The following is a 23,117-nucleotide window of genomic DNA, read 5'->3' as shown; positions in this document are numbered from 1 at the left end:
CCTCTCTGCATCGGCCCCTCCTCCCTCCTCCCCCACCCGCCGCCATCGGCAGGCGTCCCAGGCTCTCGCCTGGGTGGTGTCGGCGGCGTTGGGCTCTCCTCTCGCGCTCTCCCCTTCCCGGGGCAGGGGCATGGAGTGCAACTCGCCGTGGCTGCGGTCCGGGGACCCGGCAGTGGTGGGCGACGACGGGTGAGGTAGCGGCGCTGCTCCTTGGCGGCAGGGCGGCGTGGTGGTGCGGGGTGGCTGACGACGCGCCCCCATCTGGGTCCTAGCGGGCCAGCGTCAGGTGCGGCTGCGTTGTCTTCTGCGTGGTGGTGAGGAGGAGCGACTTGGACGGGGGCGGTGGGAACTTTACGTGCGAGTTCCCGGCAGGGCCTGTGGGCCCATGGGCGTGGTATGGTCTTGCTTTTGCGTCCGATCGGCTACCGTCATTGATGGTGGAGGTTGATCCCTCCCACGTGCTAACAATGCTGCTCCTCCTAGTCCCGACTCCTTTTCGTCATTGTGCAGGTCTCTCCTTATGGTGTCGTGCTGAGACGGCACGGGGGCCTCAAGACTATGTTGGTGCAGGGTGAAGGTCGGTTTGGTTGCACGCTCCGGAGCGCCCGAGGTGCAGGTTGGGATCGGGGGAAACCCATGTCGGCCCGGCTGACACCGACGCAGTGACGGCTTTGGGTGTCGCCGAACCTTCCTGGAGGGCGTTCATGACGAGTTGATGGATATACTTCTCGCCCCTCGTTGGTTACCTCAAGTGGAAGGTGGAGATGTAGTCAACAGCAAGTTTCCCTTACACGGAGACTGTAAGGTCTATCGAACCAGGAGGACTTCGAGGATCAACAAGTAGGTGTCATCTGCCCTAGCGCAAGCAAAAGACGTGGACCTTGATACGTCTCCGTCGTATCTATAATTTTTGATTGTTTCATGCCAATATTCTACAACTTTCATATACTTTTGGCAACTTTTTATACTATTTTTGAGACTAACATATTGATCCAGTGCCTAGTGCCAGTTCATGTTTGTTGCATGTTTTTTGTTTCGCAGAATATCCATACCAAATGAAGTCCAAACGTAATAAAAACTTACGGGGTTTTTTTGGAATATTTATGATTTTTGGGAAGAAAAATCAATGCGAGGCGATGCACGGAGTGCCCACAAGCCCTGTCGCCGCGGCCAGGGGGTGGGCCCGCGGCAGGGGGGCTTGTGGCCACTCCTTAAGGCGGTTGGAGCCCTTCTTTCGCCGCAAGAAATATAATATCTGGAAGAAAATCGTGTTACATTACATCCCAATCGGAGTTACGGATCTCCAGGAATTTAAGAAACGGTGAAACGCAAAATCTGGGAGCGCAGAAACAGAAGGACACAAAGAGAGAGATCCAATCTCGGAGGGGCTCTCGCCCCTCCGCCGCCATGGAGACCATGGACCAGAGGGGAAACCATTCTCCCATCTAGGGAGGAGGTCAAGGAAGAAGAAGAAGGAGGGGGGCTGTGACAGCCCGAGACCGACATTCCAGAAGATTCCCCTTCTATTCCGTTTTCGTCGTGTGTCTATTTTTCTTTTGTCGCATCATCATCGCATCATGCACATCATCTGCATTGCATCGGCATCTCCGATGTCGCCAGTTTTCAAATGTTGCATCCGTTGTTAGCTGCCGGTTATCGTCGTTGTTCGTTCCGAGCCTGACCGCACACGCACGCGCCCGCGGCACCGTCGAAACCCTGTTTTTAAAATGTGCGTAAAACTTTCTCTGATCGGGTTGAGATTTGTCGTGCGGTCTTATTTTAATATAGCTAGGCCGCCTGTCGAATTTCGTCGCGATCGGAGTCCGTCTGGTACCCCGACGGTCGACCGTAGCGGCACCGTATTCGGTCTACCGTCGGACGTTTGTCGGTGTTTGAAAATTCGTTGCCGCGCCGCCCGTTTTCCCTCTCGTCTCCGGATATCCCCTCTACACGGCAGCGTACCCATTCCCGCGTTCGGAATCGTCCGAATCCGACCCCGCGGTTGGAACCGGAACGCGATTCTGGTTAACTGAGCCCCTCTTTTCTCTATAAATAGACCCCTCCTCCTATTTTTTTAGGCAGCCACCCTTTGCCTCGAAATCTGTGCCCCCACCAAACCCTAGCCTCCCTGTCTCCCTCCTCCAGCCGTCGGCCCACCCGGGCCCGAACCAAGCCCGTCGAAGCCCATCTAGGCCCGACCCCGAGTTCCCTGGCCGCACCTCCCATGGCAGCCTCGAGCTCGCCCCGACCCTCCTCTTGCCGAGCTCCCACCGGCCGGAGCCCCACCGGAGTCTAGCCTCTTTGCCGCCGGGAGCCGTGCCCGCCACCGGTGCGCAACCACCGCCTTCCTCCGGTCGTCCCGGCCATCGCCGGAGTCGCTACAACAGCAGGCCGGAGCTGCTGCAACCGAAGCCCTCCGGTGCTCCCTCGCCCCCGCCGGAGCTCTCCACCAACCCCGCCGCCCGTGGTGCCTCGTCGCCGGTGTCAGTCGCCGCCCCGTCCTCGCCCTTGCCAGATCCGGCCGCCCGTTTCCGTTCCCGTTCCCGCCGTCGTGTCCTCGCCTCGTCGGGTCGGGAGGACGAGGAACCCTCGTTTCCTCGCTGGCGTTGACCGCCTGCCCGAGCAGGCCGGATTCCCCCTCGGCTCGGCCCCGAGCCGGCCCAGTGAGGAGCCCCCTGTTCGGCCTCCTCCAGGCCTCCTCCTCGCCGCGCCAGGCCGACCTCCCACATGAGCCGCCTCCTCCTCCAACTGCCCGCGCCCAGGCCTGCCTCATGGGCCGAGCCCACGAGGTGAGCAGCTCCCCCTCCTAGTCGCTATAAAATGCTCAGGGCATAGGATAGTATGTTGCGCTCACTGTTGTTTTGGCCCGTTGTTAATTGTAGGATTTCTGCGGTTTATTAATTTCAGGGTAATATTAGATTTTCAAATGCGTGTATCTCTTATTCCGTATATCGGATCGCAGCGAGCAATATATGAAAATCGTGTAGTTTTGCGCGTAGAATCCGAATTTGCAACTCACATAATTGTTTGACGTAGTTTAGCATGCCGAATGCCTAGAAGCGCGCGCTGTTCCAATAGGTTTCGTCTTGTATTATTTTTCGCGCAAGTCCGGGTTGCTCGTACGCCATAGATAAAATGCCTATGTTTTAGGAACTATCTTTCCGTGTATTTTAGAGTAGTCATTCATATTTTTACGTGTACGGAAATGCGCTAGTTTATTTTACCGTGTCTAGGGTTTTATTTCGCATTTTTCGTGTGGCATTATTTTGTTAGGCAATTAGTTTCAGCATTAGAGCAAGTTAGTTTGCGAGATATTTTGCCGTGTTGCCTTTTTGTTTAATTCGTAGGATTTATACCGTGCTTCGTTTGACGGAGTTGTCAACTAGGGAGTTGTTTTTCGGTGTTTAGACTACCCCTGGTATTTTTAGTTGCAATAGAAATGCATGTTTAGGTGTTGTTTGCTTGCTCTCAAGTTGCTAGAAATAGTGCTGATTTGGAGGAGCTGAAATATTTCCAAGTCTGAAATCTGTTATATTTTTGTTGATGTCTTGTCTTGCTTGCATCTTGTGATCTGTAGCTCTTTTGAGGTTGGTCCAATGGAGTTAGTTGTACCCCTTGTGTTTCTCTAGCATGCTGTGAAGTTTCATGCCATTTGGAGACCTGTAGCTTAGGATTTTGCTGCTGTCAATATTGCTTCAGACCGAAAACTGCACTTTCATGAGGTGTTATTTTCACTAAGTCTGAAATGGTGTGTGAGATGCCATTTTGTGACTTCTTTTACTAGTGTTCCTTGCTGCCATGCTAGTTGTTGTTAGTTGTTTGTAGTAGTGCTTCTTGCCCTCTTCCGTGCCATGCCTTGCTTGAGCATATCGGAGTTGTGTAGCCGTAGTTGTGGGGCGTAGAAAATGCTATGTGGCTGATTTTGGCAGATTGTAGTGATTTCTTGATTTGCTCGTATCTTTTGAACAGTAGCTCCGATTTAATCGTGTCCTACATAAAACTTGCTTAGAATCTCGCGTAGTTTCTTTTTCTCTTGCTGTTTGTATGATTTGAGGTGCTCGTAGCCGTCGTTGCACACATATTGCATTCATGCCATCATATCTTGCGGTGCTTGTGTCTTTTGATCCGTAGCTCCGTTGGAGATGATCTTTACGTATAAATTGCTTGCCATGACACGTAGAAACACGTGAAACTATTTGTTTTGCTGTTTAACAACCAATTAAATGCATTAGTTTAGATCTGGACAGAATTGTAAATTAACATGTGAGGTCGTCTCGGAGATGCTATATGACATTTCCGACCTCATTTAAAATGCCTAGAGAGGTAGTTTAATTGCGCTTCACCTCTTGCCATGTTTAACCACAATTAATATTGCCTTGTATCTAATCGGGATAGAACTAAATAATAAACGTGGAGTTTCGTCAATATGCAACTCGTTGCATATTGAACTTCACTTAATGTGTAGTGTTTGATTGTGTGAATTGTCATGCCGTGACTTGCATGTATTCAGTAGCTCATGCATCATATGTGTTGTGCATCGTGTGGTGAATTTCGTGTGTTGATTTGTGTTTCCGGTTTGCTTCGTCTCGATAGAGTTCCGCAGCGTGCCGGATTGTGAGGACCCGTTCGACTACGTCGGTTCGTCTGCTTCACGGAGGCATTCTTCTTCCAAGCGGGATCTCAGGCAAGATGACCATTTCCCCAGATACCATTACTATTATTGCCATGCTAGTTTTATCGCTTCTATCGATTATGTCTCGTTGCCTACCACCTGTTAAATATCAGCCTCTCAACAATGCCATGAAACCTTCAACCTGTTCAACCTAGCAAACCACTGATTGGCTATGTTACTCCTTGCTTAACCCTGTTGATAGCGTTGCTAGTTGCAGGTGCAGTTGCTTCCATGTGAAAGCATGGGTTCCTTGTTATATCACCATATTAAATGCTATTTAATTTAATGCACCTATATACTTGGTGAAAGGTGGAAGGCTCGGCCTTTCTAGCCTAGTGTTTTGTTCCACCTTTGCCCCCTTAGTTTCGGCTACCGGTGTTATGTTCCATAAATGAGCGCTCCTAACACGATCGGGGTTGTTATGGGGACCCCCTTGATAATTCGTTTTAGATTAAAGCTGGTCTGGCAAGGCCCAACTTTGGTACTACATTTGCCTAATAACCTAATAATAATGCATAGGGACCCGCCGGCACCCGCGGACTAATTTAATCGACCCCCGGGCCAGTGCTCCTCATGAGTGTTGGTCCCACCTGAGCGATGTCCGGCGCCCCTCTGGTCACCCGGAGGTTTAGCGATCCCGACGTCTAGCTCATCCGCCGTGTCCTGAGAACGAGGTACGCGACTCCTATCGGGATCGTCGACACGTCGGGCGGCCTTGCTGGATTAGTTTTACCTTTGACGAGATATCTTGTGCATCGGGATTCCGGTGATGCTTTGGGTAATCTCAGAGTTGAGGTTTTCCACTAGGGAATCCGACGAGATCGCGAGCTTCGTGATTGAGGATTTCTATGCGGCTTGTGGTAATTTGTGATGGACTAGTTGGAGCACCCCTGCAGGGTTAAATCTTTCGGAAAGCCGTGCCCGCGGTTATGTGGCAACGTGGAAACTTTGTTTAACACTGGTTCTAGATAACTTGAAGTTAACTTAATTAAAACTTGCCAACTGTGTGCGTAACCGTGACTGTCTCTTTCGTGAGTTCCTTCTCCGATCGAGGACACGGTGGGGTTATGTCTGACGTAGGTAGGTGTTCAGGATCATTCATTTGATCATCAGTAGTCTCGTCCGTTATGCGTAGATCTTCCCCCTCTTATTTCTTGTACTCGTAAGATTAGCCACCAAATATGTGCTTAGCCGCTGCTGCAACCTCACCACTTAACCATGCCCCACCTAATAAGCTTTGCTAGTCTTGATACCTTTGGAAATGAGATTGCTGAGTCCCCTGTGGCTCACAGATTACTACAACACCAGTTGCAGGTACAGGTAAAGGTTACTTGACGCGAGCGCGTTGGGTGAACATTTGGAGTTGCTTCTTCTTCTTCTTCTTCTTCTTCGATCTAGGATGGGTTCCAGGCCGGCAGCCTGGGATAGCAAGGATGGACGTCGTTCTTCTTTTCTCGTTTGTTTTCGTCCGTAGTCGGACCCTGCTCTTACTCTTGATAATTATGTAATGTACTGATGTGACTCTGATGTAGCTCGTGGCGAGTGTAAGCCAACCCTCATTGTATATCTCATCTTTTCAGTACATGTACTTGTAACGATATCCATTCTTGCGACACGACGAGATGCGCTTCTATCCCTGACGAGGCCTTCGTGCAAAATTGAGGATAGGGTCGCATCTTGGGCGTGACAGGGGCTCTCTCCACCTCTCTCCTGGCAGCGCCGGAACGCTTCCCGGGACATTATCGTGTGACGGCGATCTACACCAACACCTCCGTCATCTTCACCAACATCTCCATCTTCTTCCCCCATCTATATTCAGCGGTTCACTCTCCCGCAACCCGCTGTACCCTCTACTTGAACATGGTGCTTTATGCTACATATTATTATCCAATGATGTGTTGCTATCCTATGATGTCTGAGTAGATTATCGTTGTCCTATCGGTGATTGATGAATTGCTATGATTGGTTTAATTTGCTTATGGTTATGTTGTTGTCCTTTGGTGCTCATCATATGATCGCGCGCGTGGATCACACCATAGGGTTAGTTGTATGTTGAGGACTATGTATTGGCAGGCTAGAGTGACAGAAGCTTCAAACCTAGCATAGAAATTGATGCATATGGGATTGAAGGGGGACCAATATATCTTATTGCTATGGTTGGGTTTTACCTTAATGAACGTTAGTAGTTACGGACGCTTGCTAATAGTTCCAATCATAAGTGCATAGAATTCCAAGTAAGGGATGACATGCTAGCAGAGGCCTCTCCCACATGATACTTGCTATCGATCTAGTAACGTAGTCAATTGCTTAGGGACAATTCTGCAATTCCTACCACCACTTTTCCACACTCGTTAGACACTCGTAGTTGTTTCTTTATCTAACCAGCCCCTAGTTTTATTTACGTGTTCTTTACTTTCTTGCAAGCATATACTATCACTCCTACAAAGTACTTCTAGTTTCATACTTGTTCTAGGTAAAGCGAACGTAAAGCGTGCGTAGAGTTGTATCGGTGGTTGATAGAACTTGAGGGAATATTTGTCATACCTTTAGCTCCTCGTTGGGTTCGACACTCTTACTTGTCGAGAAAGGCTACAATTGATCCCCTATACTTGTGGGTTATCAGACCTACACACACACAAATAACTTTGCTCCCAAGGAGTACAAAGAGGTTGTCAATCTCTCCGACCTTGTAGTTTGCAACGGATCAAAACGCAAGCAGGAATAGTGATAGTGATTGCAACGGAAAAGTAAATGAAAGCAGTAAATGATGGAGATGTAAGCAATGGTGGTGATATGGACCTGAGTCACATGATGTTCACTAGTGATGTCTCTCTCCCAAAAGTTGATAAAAAAACTCTGCTTGGGTAAACAAATTACAGTTGGGCAATTGACAGAATTATAAATGCACAACAATGCTAATTATGCTACTTGAAAGTTAGAGGCTCAATAGTAATGCGCAGTACGCCAAGACAAGTAGACCATTTATTCATCAGCGTCTGCTTACTAATCATCCACCTTGAGATATCTATCCAGAACATCTCGCTGGTATTAAGATGCGAGCCCCACCCAAAGTGTAAACTCAAAGGCACAGACAACTGCATTAACGAACTATGCATAAGGTAAACAATCCTTGCAACCGTGGTCACAAGCACTGTTGTTTTCTCCCTGGTGGCAACAACACATCCCCTAGTCTCATGTTTCTGTCACTCAAGCTAGACATCAGGAAACATGAACCCACAATCATGCATAACGCTCCCCCTTGGAGTTACAATCTACTACTCGTCCAAAGCAATAAAGAGCAACGGAGAAGATGCATGAATCACTAAAGAACATAATATAAAAGGATAATCAAATATATAACTCATAACAATCTGAACATAATCTCATAATCCATCGGATCTCAACAAACCGAGCATAGCAATAGCATGAAAATTACATAGGTGCCTTGATCATGTAGGGCAGCTCACAAGGGCTAATCATTGAAGCACAAGATTGGAGAGAAGACATCACATAGATACTGGTCATGGACTCATGGTCCAAGGAGGACTACTCACAACACGTCCGGGAAGCGTCCATGGCGGTGGAGAAGCTCCCGGAGGTCAATCCTCCCTCTGGTAGGGTGCTGGGAAGAGGTCTCCTGACGTTCCCGATCTCGGAAGCGCTTGCTACCTCTTGAGCTTGCGTTGGTTTCCCTTGAAGAGGAAAGGGTGATGCAACAAAGTAGCTATAAGTATTCCCCTCAGTTTGACAACCAAGGTATCAATCCAGTAGGAGTATCAAGATGAGGCACCAATCTACCTGCGCAAAAACAAACAAACTTGCACCAACGCGATAAAGAGGTTGTCAATCCCTTCACGATTATTTGCAAGGTGAGATCTGAAGGTGAAAACTGCCACAAAGTAATTTCGTAGATCTGAATATATGATGTGAAGTAGACCCGGGGGCCATAGTGTTCACTAGAGGCTTCTCTCATGATAGCAAGTATTACGGTGGGTGAACGAATTATTGTCGAGCAATTGATAGAATCGCGCAAAGTCATGATGCTATCTAAGGCAATGATCATACATATAGGCATCACGTCCGATACAAGTAGACCGATACTTTCTGCATCTACTACTATTACTCCACACATCGACCGCTATCCAGCATGCATCTAGTGTATTGAGTTCATAACAAACAGAGTAACGCCTTAAGCAAGATGACATGATGTAGAGGGATAAATTCATGCAATATGATATAAACCCCATCTTTTACCCTTGATGGCAACAACACGATGCGTGCCTCGCTACCCTTTCTGTCAATGGGTGAGGACACCGCACGGTATGAACCCAAAACCAAGCACTTCTCCCATTGCAAGAATTATAGATCAAGTTGGCCAAACGAAACATATAACTCGAAGAGAATTACAAGGATAAGAAATCATGCATATAAGAGATTAGAGAAGACTCAAATAATATTCATAGATAATCTGATCATAAATCCACAATTCACCGGATCTCGACAAACACACCGCAAAAGAAAGTTATATCGGATAGATCTCCATGAAGATCATGGAGAACTTTGTATTGAAGATCCAAGAGAGAGAAGAAGCCATCTAGCTACTAGCTATGGACCCGAAGGTCTGTGGTGAACTACTCACGCGTCATCGGAGAGGCAATGGTGTTGATTAAGAAGCCCTCCGTGTCCGAATCCCCTCCGGCAGGGCACCAGAACGGTCCCCAGATGGGATCTTGCGGAGAGAGAAGCTTGCGGCGGCGGAAAAGTATTTTCGTGGCTCTCTTATTTGGTTTCGGGATTTTGAAGAATTTATAGGCGAAAGAGGTAGGGCAAAGGAGCCATGTGGGGCCCACAAGCCTGCCAGACGCCCCCCCCCCCGGCCGCGGCTAGGGTGCTTGTGACCTCCCCCAAGGTCTCCTGCCTTGGTTCTCAAGTCCCATGCATATCTTCTGTTATGGAAAAAATGATCCTGCAGGTTTTATTCCGTTTGGACTCCGTTTAATATTCTTTTCTGAAAAGGTCAAAAACATGGAAAAAACAAAAAACTGGCACTTGGCACTGAGTTAATAGGTTAGTCCCAAAAATGATATAAAATAGCATATTCATGCATATAAAACATCCAAAGTTGACATGATAATAGCATGAAACCATAAAAAAATTATAGATACGTTGGAGACGTATCAAGCATCCCCAAGCTTAACTCCTGCTCGTCCTCGAGTAGGGAAGTGATAAAGACCGAATTTTGATGTGGAATGCTACCTAACATATTTGTTCTTTGTAACTTCTTTCTTGTGGCATGAATGTTCAGATCCGTAAGATTCAAAACAATAGTTTACTATTGACATGAAAGCAATAATAATTCAAGCATACTAGCAAAGTAATCATGAACTTTTGAAATAACAAGGCCAAAGAAAGTTATCCCTACACAATCATATAGTCTCGCTATGCTCCATCATCCCCACACAACGAATTTAAATCATGCACAACCCCGGTATTGGCCAAGTGATTGTTTTCACACTGTTACTTTCTCAAACTTTTTCAACTCTCACGCAATACATGAGCGTGAGCCATGGATATAGCACTATAGGTGGAATAGAGTGTGGTGGAGGTTGTGAGGCAAAAAGGAGGAGATGGTCACATCGGCTCGGCGTATCAATGGGCTATGGAGATGCCCATCAATAGATATCAATGTGAATGAGTAGGGATTGCCATGCAACGGATGCACTAGAGCTAAAAGTGTATGAAAGCTCAAAAAGAAAACTAGTGGGTGTGCACCAACTTGCTTGCTCACGAAGACCTAGGGCAATTTTGAGGAAGCCCGTCATTGGAATATACAAGCCAAGTTATAAAATGAAAATTCTCACTAGTATATGGAAGTGACAAAACAAGAGACTCTCTATCATGAAGAACATGGTGCTATTTTGAAGCACAAATTTGGAAAAAGATAGTAGCATTGTCCCTTCTCTCTTTTTCTCTCAATTGTTTTTTGTTTGGGCTCTTTGGCCTCTTTTTTTCATTTTTTGGTGGGCATCTTTGGCCTCTTTTTTTTATTTCCTCACATGGGACAATGCTCTAATAATGATGATCACCACACTTTTATTTACTTACAACTCAATACTTAGAACAATGATGACCCTATATGAAATGCCTCCGGCAGTGTACCGAGATGTGCAACGATCTAGCTTAGCGTATGGCGTTGAAACAGCTCGCTAGCTATCTTACGGTCATGCAATGGCAATATGAAAGTAACGACACATGTCATGAGACGGAACGGTGGGAGTTGCATGGCAATATATCTCGGAATGGCTATGAAAATGCCATAATAGGTAGGTATGGTGGCTGCTTTGAGGAAGGTATATGGTGGATTTGTGCACCGGCGGAAGTTGCGCGGCACTAGAGAGGCTAGCAATGGTGGAAGGATGAGAGTGCATCTATACCATGGACTCACATTAGTCATGAAGAACTCATATACTTATTGCAAAAGTTTTATTAGTAATCAAAACAAAGTGATAAACGCATACTCCTAGGGAAAGGGTTGGTAGGTGTTACCATCGCGCGATCCCGACCGCCACACAAAGGATGAGAATCAATAAATCAATTATGCTCCCACTTCCTAACATAGTGGTTCACCGTACGTGCATGCTACGGGAATCACTAACCTCAACACAAGTATTTCTATATTCACAACACCCTACTAATATAACTCTAATATTACCATATCCATATCTCAAAACTAATTGTTAGGAATCGAACTTCTCTTACTGATCAATGCATTTGAATATGGAAGTTTCTATTATATCATGTTTGGATGCCTATCATATTTAGGACTAATTTCATATCACACGCCAATTACCAAATTATTTAGAGAGAGCACTCTCAAAATGGTATAAGTGAAGATCGAGAGTTTTTATTTCTACAAAATATGACACCGCCATGCTCTAAAAGATTTAAGTGAAGCACTAGAGAAAAATTATCTAGCTCAAAATATATAAGTGAAGCACGTGCGAGCTAAATTGCCTAACTCAAAAGATATAAGTGAAACTCATTGAGTATTCTAACAAATTCACGATGAGTGCATGTCCCTCTCAAAAAAGGTGTGCAGCAAGGATGATTGTGACAAAACAAAAAGCAAAAACTCCAATAATACACGACGCTCCAAGCAAAACACATATCATGTGGTGAATAAAAATATAGCTCCAAGTAAGGTTACCGATGGATTGAAGACGAAAGAGGGGATGCCTTCCCGGGGCATCCCCAAGCTTAGACTTTTTGGTGTCCTTGAATTTGGCTTGAAAAACTTGAAAAACTTCACAACACAAAACTTAAACAGAAACTCGTGATATCATTAGCATAACAAAACAAACCACCAACTCTTTAGGTACTGTAATAAACTTGATTTCTATTTAGATTGGTGTTATATTACTGTATTCTCACTTCTGCATGGCTAGTACCCCCCGATACTAACCATAGTTTCATCAAAATTAGCAATCAACACAACAAAGACAGAATCTGTCAAAAACAGACCAGTCTGTAGCAATCTGTATACTTCGTATACCTCTGCTATCCCAAAAATTCTGAACAATTATGACAATTAGCACAATGCGCATATCAAACAGAAGCAAAAATAATAAACTCAAAATCTCTTTCTGGATAGAAATTAAAAATAATTTGGTGAGCACAAAGTTTCTGTCTTTTTTCAGCATGATTAAACAACTATCACCAAAACTGATCATAAAGGTTCTACTTGGCACAAGCACAAACTAAAACATAAAAAACACAATCATAACAGAATTATGATGGGGTGGACACAATAAAACATAAAGCAAAAAGCAAAAAATAAATTCATTGGGTTGCCTCCCAACAAGCGCTATCGTTTAACGCCCTTAGCTAGGCATAAGACGATAGAATCAAGTATCGTCATCTTTTGTGCTCAAACCATAAGTAGCACTCATCATGGACTCATAAGGCAATCTTAATTTATTTCTAGAAAAGTGTTCCATGCCCTTATTTAATGGAAATTGAAATCTATTATTCCCTTCCTTCATATCGATAACAACACCAATAGTCCTAAGGAAAGGTCTACCGAGAATGATGGGACATGTTGGATTGCAATCAATATCAAGCACAATGAAATTTACGGGCACATAGTTCCTATTTGCAATAATAAGAACATCAATTATCTTTCCCATAGGTTTCTTAATAGTAGAATCCGCAATATGCAAATTAAGAGAGCACTCATCAATCTCATTGAAGCCTAGAACATCACATAAAGACTTTGGAATAGCGGAAACACTAGCACCCAAATCACACAAAGCATTGCATTCATAATTTTTAGTCTTGATTTGGTAGTAGGTTCCCACTCATCATGAATTTTTCTAGGAATAGATATCTCCAACTCAAGTTTCTCTTCAAGAGATTTCATCATAGCATCAACGATATGATCGGTAAAGGCCTTATTTCGACTATAAGCATGTGGAGAGTTTAGCATGGATTGTATCAAATAAATACACTCAATCAAAGAGCAACTATAATAATTAAATTCCTTGAAGTCCAAAGTAGTAATTTCCTCACTACTCAAAGTTTTGATATCCTCTACTCCACTTCCAGTATTTTTAGCATCAAGATAAGTGGACTCTGAATCATTGGGGCGTTTCTCAACCAAAGTGGATTCATATACAGCCCCATCATCATTAGGATTGACATTAGAAAACAAGGATTCAATAGGAGTCACACCAAGCACTTTAAGATCTTCGTGATTCTCATCACGAGAACACGCCTTTTTAAGCCATTCATGTCTAGCACGAATTTGGGCAGTTATTTCTTTACTCTCATGCATGGAAACACGCATAGCTTTCAAAGTTTCATCCATATTAATCTTGGGAGGAGCACATATCAATTTCAAAGCATCAATATCAAGAGACGTTGTATCAACGGTCCTAGCCAAGTCATCAATTTTGAGCAGTTTTTCTTCTATGGACGCATTGAAAATCTTTTGCGAGTTGATAAACTCTTTAATATTACTCTCAAGTTCAGAGGGTAATTTATTGTAATTTCCATGAGCATTGTTGTAGGAATTTCCAAAGTTATTAGAGGGATTACTAGGAAAAGGCCTAGGATTAAAGTTACCTCTATAAGCATTGTTGTTGCCAAAATTATTCCTACCAACAAAATTAACATCCAAACTTTCATTGCAATTCTCAATCAAGGAAGACAAAGGCATATCATTTGGATCTCGAGGAGAACCTTTACTAGCAAACAACTTCATTAACTCATCCATCTTAGCACTCGAAGAGTTAATTTCTTCTATAGCATGCACTTTTTTACTAGTAGGTGACCTTTCAGTGTGCCATTGAGAATAGTTTGTCATGATATTATCTAGGAGTTTTGTGGCTTCTCCTAGTGTGCTTTCCATAAAAGTTCCACCAGAGGCAGAATCCAAGATATTTCTAGAAGCAAAATTCAAACCAGCATAGAAAATTTGTATAATCATCCAAAGACTCGGGCCATGAGCGGGACAATTTCTAATCATCAATTTCATTCTCTCCCAAGATTGTGCAACATGTTCATGATCTAGTTGCTTAAAATTAATGATATCATTACAGAGAGAGATAACCTTAGCCGGTGGAAAATACTTGGAAATAAAGGCATCTTTACACTTGTTCCATGAATCAATACTATTTTTGGGTAAAGATGAAAACCAAGTTTTTGCTTGATCTCGTAATGAGAACGGAAATAGCTTCAATTTAATCATAGCATTATCCACATCTTTCTTATTTTGCATATCGCATAACTCAATGAAGGTATTAAGATGGGATGCGACATCTTCAGTGGGAAGGCCGAAAAATTGCTCTTTCATAACAAGATTCAGCAAGGCAACATTAATTTCATATGATTCCGCACTAGTGGCGGGAGCAATCGGAGTACTAATAAAATCATTATTATTAGTATTCGAGAAGTTACACAATTTGGTGTTTTCAGACATGGTGACTTAGCAAGCACACAAGCACACAAGCAAACAGAAAGCAAGCGAAAGAAAAGGGCGAACGAAAAAGGCTAATATTTTTGTAAATTTTGATTTTTCAGAAGTGGGGGAGAGGAAAACGAGAGGCAAAAGGCAAATAATGTAAATTCAAGAGATGAGTTTGTGATAGTTACTTGGATATGCTTCACTTGAATACTCCCTGGCAGCGGCGCGAGAAATCCTTCTTGCTACCTCTTGAGCTTGCGTTGGTTTTTCCATTGAAGAGGAAAGGGTGATGCAGCAATGTAGCGATAAATATTTCCCTCAGTTTGAGAACCAAGGTATCAATCCAGTAGGAGTATCAAGATAAGGCACCAATGTACCTGCGCAGAAACAAACAAACTTGCACCCAACGCGATAAAGGGGTTGTCAATCCCTTCACGATTATTTGCAAGGTGAGATCTGAAGGTGAAAAGGGCAACAAAGTAATTTTGTAGATCTGAATATATGATGTGAAGTAGACCTGGGGGCCATAGTGTTCACTAGATGCTTCTCTCATGAAAGCAAGTATTACGGTGGGTGAACGAATTACTGTTGAGCAATTGATAGAATCGCGCGAAGTCATGATGATATCTAAGGCAATGATCATACATATAGGCATCACGTACGAGACAAGTAGACCGATACTTTCTCCATCTACTACTATTACTCCGCACATCGACCGCTATCCAGCATGCATCCAGTGTATTGAGTTCATAACAAACAGAGTAACGCCTTAAGCAAGATGACATGATGTAGAGGGATAAATTCATGCAAATATGATATAAACCCCATCTTTTTACCCTTGATGGCAACAACACGATGCGTGCCTCGCTACCCTTTCTGTCATCGGAGAGGCAATGGTGTTGATGAAGGAGCCCTTCGTGTCCGAATCCCCCTCTGGCAGGGCACAAGAACGGTCCCGAGATGGGATCTTGCGGACACAGAAGCTTGCGGCGGCGGAAAAGTATTTTCGTGGCTCTCTTCTTTGGTTCCGAGATTTTAGAGAATTTATAGGCGAAAGAGGTAGGGCAAAGGAGCCACGTGGGGCCCACAAGCCTGAAAGGCGCGCCCCCCAGGCCGCGGCTAGGGGGCTTGTGACCTCTCCCAAGGTCTCCTGCCTTGGTTCTCAAGTCCCATTCGTATCTTCTGTAATGGAAAAAATCATCCTTCAGGTTTTATGCCGTTTGGACTCCGTTTAATATTCTTTTATGAAAAAGGTCAAAAAACACGGAAAAAACAAAACTGGCACTTGGCACTGAGTTAATAGGTTAGTCCCAAAAATGATACAAAATAGCATATTCATGCATATAAAACATCCAAAGTTGACATGATAATAGCATGGAACCATAAAAAATTATAGATACGTTGGAGACGTATCAGCGCTGCGGCGGCGGAATGACGTCAGCTGTGCTTCCCTGGCAATGGCTCCAGAAAAGTGTTGATCCTGCAATGTCTAGTGTTAGCTAGACGAATGCTTATAACAACTAACCTTCTCCTGCAACGGCACCAGAAGAATGCTGATAGCACCCCCGGCAATGAAACGGGAAGAATGTTGTTGATGGCCCACCAGTGCGTGGGTTCGCAACAGTTTTTGAGGGTAGAGTATTCGACCCAAATTTGTAGGTAAACTTTGGAGGTGAGAGTATACTCTCAAGTATTAGCAGCTGAATTTGTCAGATTCAACCACACCTGAAAGATTAGTATCTGCAAGCACAATAGTAACATCAAAGTAGTAACAGCGAAGTTGCGGGTGTCGGCAGTGTAACGAGCAATAGCAGTGGCAAGGAACAGCAGCAGTGACAGCAGTAGCAAGTAGCAACAGTAGCAAGCGACAGTAGTAGCAACAGTAGCAGCAGAGCAAAGCAAGTAACAATAGTAGCAACACTAGTAGCAGCAGCAGAGCAGGACAAGTAACAGCAGTGGCAACAGTAGTAGCAGCAGAGCAAGTCCAGTAACGGCAGTAGCAACAGTAGTAGCAGCAGAGCAAGACAAGTAACGACAGTAGCAACAGTAGTAGAAGCAGAGCAAGACAAGTAACGGCAGTAGCAACAGTAGGACAAACTCGTAGGCATTGGGTCGATGATTTGTTTGGATGATATTCATCATGCAACAGCTATAACACGGAGAGATATGTGGCTAGCTCCCGTTTGTCAATGTGATGTAGGCATGCATTCCGTGTGTCGTCATACGTGCTTAGGGAAAAGAACTTGCATGACATCTATTGTCCATCCCTCCCGTGGCAGGGAGGTCCAAAAGGAAACTATGGGATATTAAGGTTCTCCTTTTAATAAAGAACCGGACCAACGCATTAGCACTTGGTGAACACATGAAACTATGGTCATCACCGGGAGTGGTTCCGGTTATGTCACTCCGGGGTTGCCGGATCATAACACATAGTAGGTAACTACAACTTGCAAGATCAGATCTAAAACACACATATATTGGTGACAACATAATAATTTCAGATCTGAAATGATGGCAAGCATTAAGCATGGCAAAGTAGTAGCAACATCAAATCTTAGAACATAGTGGATACTAGGGATCAATACCCATCAAAACTAACTCGATTACATGATAGATCTCATCCTACTCATCACCGTCCAGCGAGCCTACGAATAGATTACTCACGTACGACGAAGAGCTTCATGGAATTGGAGAGGGAAGTAGGTTGATGATGACGATGGCGACGATTTCCCCTCTCCGGAGCCCAATACGGACTCCAAATCTGTCCTCCAGATGAAGAACAGGTGGTGGCGGCGCCTCCGTATCGAAAACGCAACGAGAACTTCTCTTCTTATTTTTTCTGGGACGAAAGACAACTTATAGAGCTGGAGTTGGGGGCGGCAGGTGCCTGTGGGCCCCACAAGCCTGCCCACCACCACCAGGGCGGTGGTGGCAGATTAGGGGCTTGTGTCCCACTGGCCCACCCCCTCAGGTGGATCCTGGCGCAAGTATTTTTGATATTTCCAAAACTGCTCCCCCTAAATTTTCACGACGTTTGGAGAACTTTGATTTGTGCACAAAAATAACACCAAGGCAATTCTGCTGAAAACAGCGTCAGTCCAGGTTAGTTCCATTCAAATCATGCAAATTATAGTCCAAAACAAGGGCAAAAGAGTTTGGAGAAGTAGATACGTTGGAGACGTATCAACTCCCCCAAGCTTAAAACCTTGCTTGTCCTCAAGCAACTCAGTTGACAAACTGAGAGAGAAAGAAAAACTTTGACAAAGTCTGTTTGATCTTGTTGTTGCAACTATGTCTAACTCATAACCAGAATTTCAGCAAGATCACAAGTTAACCACAGAAGCAAATGACACAAAGGTCTCACGGTAAACTAATATCAATTTCATAATCGGCTAACGAGCAAATAATAATGAGTTTCAAATACCAACACTTCAATCAAAACAAGCATGAAGCAATATGAATAGGTGGTATCTTGCTAGCTCTTTCTGAGACCGCAAAACATAAATGCAGAGCACTTTCAAAGATCAAGGGCTGACTAAACATTGTAATTCATAGCAACAAAGATCCATTCATAGTCATACTCAATATCAATCAACAGCAAAGCATAAAAATGACATAGGTGCTCTCTAATTGGTGCTTATATAAGAGGAGGATGACTCGACAGGAAAATAAATAGACAGGCCCTTCGCAGAGGGAAGCATTGATTTGCAGAGGTGCCAGAGCTCAAGCTTTGAAAACAGAGATAATAATTTTGGGTGGCATACTTTCATTGTCAACGCAATGACCAAGAGTTCTCAATATCTTCCATGCTACTCATGCTATAGGCGGTTCCCAAACAGAAAAGTAAAGTTTTAACTCCCCCACCACCAATCAATCACACTCCACGGCTAGCCGAATCCTCGGGTACCATCCATACTAACATCAATCTGGGGGGAGTCTTGTTTTACAGTTATGTTTTCGATTTAAGCATGGAACTGGGCATCCCAAATACCGGCCCCTTTCTCGTGAAGGACTGTGAATAAACACATGTCGAGAATAACACTCCTAGCATGGAAGATAACAATAGCCCTCTGTCACCACATGAGCGGTTCGGGCATGCAAAACAGATTTATTTCTTGAAGATTTAGAGAATGGCACATGCAAATTTACTTGGAACGGCAGGTAGATACTGCAAATAGGTAGGTATGGTGGACTCTCATGGAAAAACTTTTGGGTTTATGGAAGTGGATGCACAAGCAGTATTCCGCTTAGTACAAGTGAAGTCTAGCAAAAGACTGGGAAGCGACCAACTAGAGAGCGACAACAGTCATCAAGATGCAATGAGTGTGACTAACATTGAATGCAACCATGAACAGGATATAAATCACCATGAACACGAACATCATAGAGGCTATGTTGATTTTGTTTCAACTACATGCATGAACATGCGCCAAGTCAAGCCACTTGAAACATTCAAAGGAGAATACCATCATATCATACTACATCATAGTCATCTCAAAATATATGTTGGCAATCAAGACAAACCATTATAAGCTCTCAGCTAAATAAGCATGGCATCAGAAACTATGATCTCTAAGTTGTCATTGCAAACATGGTTCTCTCACAACAAAGCTAAATCTGGGTCGACAAGCTAGTCATATTTACAAAAACAAAATAGATAGAGTTCATACCAGCTTTTCAGTCTCAGTCACTTCATCATATACCATCATTGTTGCCTTTCATTTGCACGATCGAACGATGAAGACGATAATAAACGCATTGGACTAAGCTGAATCTGCAGGCAAACACAAAGGAGAAGACAAAATAATATGGCTCTTTGAAAGCTAAACAGGTAAGCATGTAAGAACCACTAAGCATTATAAGCAATATCTTCTACCTTGACACAAAGAAAAAAAGGAAAGCTATTTACACGGGAAAGCTCCCAACAAGCAAAAGAAGAAAGAAAAATCTTTTTGGGTTTTCTCAAAAGGACACAAAACAAGAAAAGAAGAAAACAAAAAGAAACTAGCATGGATAATACAGTGGCAAAGTGTAAACACCAGCTAACAAAATGAAAGCATAAGCATGAATGTAAAGTCGATGAGAACACGTACTCCCCCAAGCTTAGGCTTTTGGCCTAGCTTGGTCTACTCCCAAGGTGGGAAATAACCAGCTCCAGGATACCCCGGAGCAGACTGTGGATGTCACTGCTGTGTGAGCTCCTCTGGCTCCCACTGATAAACTGGTGTCTTGTACTCGACTGGCGGCTCGGGCGCGAGCGCCTGTGGTTGGGCCAAGCCCCAATATGCGTAGATGTCCGCGGGCATAATAGTGTACCTACCTGCATGAAAATCAAACAAAGAAGGAGCAGGCAAAGTAATAGTCTCTCGAGTACCCTGACTAAACATGAGGTTATAAATCATCCGTCTACTAGCATCTCTATCCAGAAAATCATGGCGAACCATGCTGTCATAATCCAGATATCTCTGGTTTCTCCCACAGTTATACTGGAGACAAAGTCTCTGACCGAAGACTTAGGAGGATCAATAACACTACCCCCATCGGGTATCTTGCAAATCCTATTGAAATCCTCCAGACCCACGGTATAGGATTTATCGTACAGATCAAACAGTATGGATGACTCATGGCCAGCTAAAAATTTAAATCTACGCACAAAAAAGGCAGTGAGCATAGCATACTGTTCACATTTATCTGAGAGGAATTCGTCTAACCCGGCATTGCGGACAAGTGCATCAAACTCATCCTTGAAGCCTGCTTCGATCATGAACTCATCGGAAGGCCATTCACATGGTTGCACCGGTGCGTCCCTTAGATGAAAAGGTTCGGGCTCCCGAAAAGAGAGACGGGGGCCCTTCTTACTTTAGGAACCACCATGAAACTTCCTCCTGAACATAATTTCCTTTTGCTGAATTTTTTGAAGTTCAAGAGAGAAGTGAATGAGGACCAACCATACCTTGTAGCAACTACTCCTACTAGTGTCTAGTGACTGTATCACGCGCTAAAACTACTTGGGACCAGCTAAAATCAACTTTTCTAGCTCAAGAACAGGGTCAACAAGGTAGCAAGAGTTCGCGAAGGATAAAGCACTAGAGCAAAAACTAATTGGACCAATGGAGGAGTCACTTACCAAGGAGCAATTTCCCCAAAACAGTTCGGAGAATGGTGCTTTGAGCAAGGAGATCGAAAATCACAGCCAAATGAGCAAGAACATGGGTTTGAGCTACGAAACAATTTTTTCTGGAGGTGGAAGAAGAGGCTGGGAGCTGGAATGAGTGGAGGGGATGCCTGTGGGCCCCACAAGCTTGCACCCCGCCACCAGGGGGGTAGGTGGCGGTGGGGGGGTTTGTGGCCCACTGGTCAAGCCCCCTGACCAGCTCTAAGGCCCAGAAATTTTCAAAAATTCCAGAAAAAATCAAACTAAATTTTCAGGACCATCGGAGAACTTTTATTTTCGAGGTATTTTTCTCTGGGACGCTAAAACAGAAAACAGGAAAAGCTAAACTAATTCTATCATTTTCTTCTAAGCAAAACAAAATGAAGACTCAAAATAGAGGTATGTGACTCTCTGATTCATCCGTTTCATGGTCATCGAAAGAAATCCGTCAATGGGATTGATCAAGTCCTTATGACAAAACCTTCTCGAATCACAAGAGAGAACGGAGAATTTTCGAATAGCCACTAAGTCACCTCAATGGGGATATGTATCTCCCCAACAAGCAAATCATACTTCATCTTAACACGAGGAATAGGGCATTCAAAGCTCCCAATGAGAATCGATGAAGTCTTTTCGATAGCATTGATGCAATGTACTGGATATCTTTTCTTCGGAAAGTGCACTGTGTTCTCATTACCGTTGACATGGAAAGTGGCATTGTCTTTGTTGCAATCTATAACAGCCCCTGCGGTGTTTAAGAAGGGTCTTCCGAGGATGATAGCCATGGCATCATCCTCGGGAATATCCAAGATAACAAAGTCTGTTAAGATAGTGGTGTTAGCAACCACAACAGGCACATCCTCGCAAATGCCGATAGGGAAAGCAGTTGATTTGTCGGCCATTTGCAGAGAAATTTCAGTGGGTGTCAACTTGTCCAATTCAAGTCTACGATAAAGAGAAAGCGGCATAACACTAACACCGGCTCCAAGGTCACATAAGGCAGTTCTTACGTAGTTTCCTTTAATGGAGCAAGGTATAGTGGGCACTCCGGGATCACCAAGTTTCTTAGGAGTTCCACCTTTGAAAGTGTAATTGGCAAGCATGGTGGAGATCTCAAGATCTGGTATCTTCCGTTTATTAGTCACGATATCTTTCATGTACTTGGCATACGGAGACATTTTGAGAATATGAGTTAACCGCATCTGCAGAAAGACGGGTCTTATCATCTGAACGAAGCGCTCAAAATCCTCATCATCCTTTTTCTTGGATGGCTTAGGAGGAAAGGGCATAGGTCTCTGAACCCATGGCTCTCTTTCTTTACCATGATTCCTAGCAGTGAAGTCATTCTTGTCGTACTTCTTAGGTTGTGGGTTATCAGGATTAACCGTAGGTTCAATCTCCACATCCTCATCATGGCTAGGTTGAGCATTGTTATGAACATCACTGTCCACATAGTCACCAGGTTCATGTTCATCACCTGATTGTGTTTCTGCATCAGACGCAGAAATATCATTAGGTTCTTCAAGTGTGACAGTATTTGGCAAACTGGCATGCAGGTTTCTATCACCCTTCTTCTTCTCCTTAGGATGACTAGGTGTATCAGCATTGATTCCTTGAGAATCTTGATCAATTATCTTAGGATGACCTTGTAACGACCAAGATGCGGTCCTTTCCGATCTGGGGTCGAGGCCCCCGAATAGGAAAGAAGCGCATGTGAGCGTTTCGCAAGCAAGTAACATAGCACAAATAATAATAAAAGTAGACAATTCGGGATTCAAATGTCTTCTTTTTAATAACTCAGAGTACATCACAGATACAACCAAGGTAGTTCCGCTACAGACTACAAAACATGGGAATGCTATGCTACCCTGCCTGCAGGCCCACGATCACGACCACGCCTCAGTCCTCTGGATAGTTCACGTAGAGGCGGTCTGTCTCCTCGTCGTACTACCACGCCAGCTGGGTGCCGTCGGGATCATCTGTCTGTGGGGTACCTGTACCTGCTGGGAGTTTCGGAGGAATCCGTGAGCCACGGGGACTCAGCAATCTAAGACCTTGGTGCCAGAACTAGTCATGTTATTAGGTAGGATAAGGATGAAGTGTATAAGGCTGCAACATCCTATGCTTGATTAAGTGGCTAACTTACGCAAAGTAGAAGTGAAGGTGGTCTACACTAGCGGTCGGGATTACTTGATCTCTAGGTGATGCTGAACACCTACCTACGGCATTCATAACCCCACCGTGTTCCCGGTCGAAGAGAGATCTTCGAAGGGACAGTCACGGTTACACACACAGTTGGCAATTTTATTAGCTTATGTTTAAGTTCT

This window comes from Hordeum vulgare, chromosome 1H (assembly GCF_904849725.1).
Source record: "Hordeum vulgare subsp. vulgare chromosome 1H, MorexV3_pseudomolecules_assembly, whole genome shotgun sequence".
Taxonomy (NCBI): Eukaryota; Viridiplantae; Streptophyta; class Magnoliopsida; order Poales; family Poaceae; genus Hordeum; species Hordeum vulgare.
The sequence above is the reverse complement of the archived record's forward strand: the minus strand, read 5'-3'. Positions refer to the sequence as shown.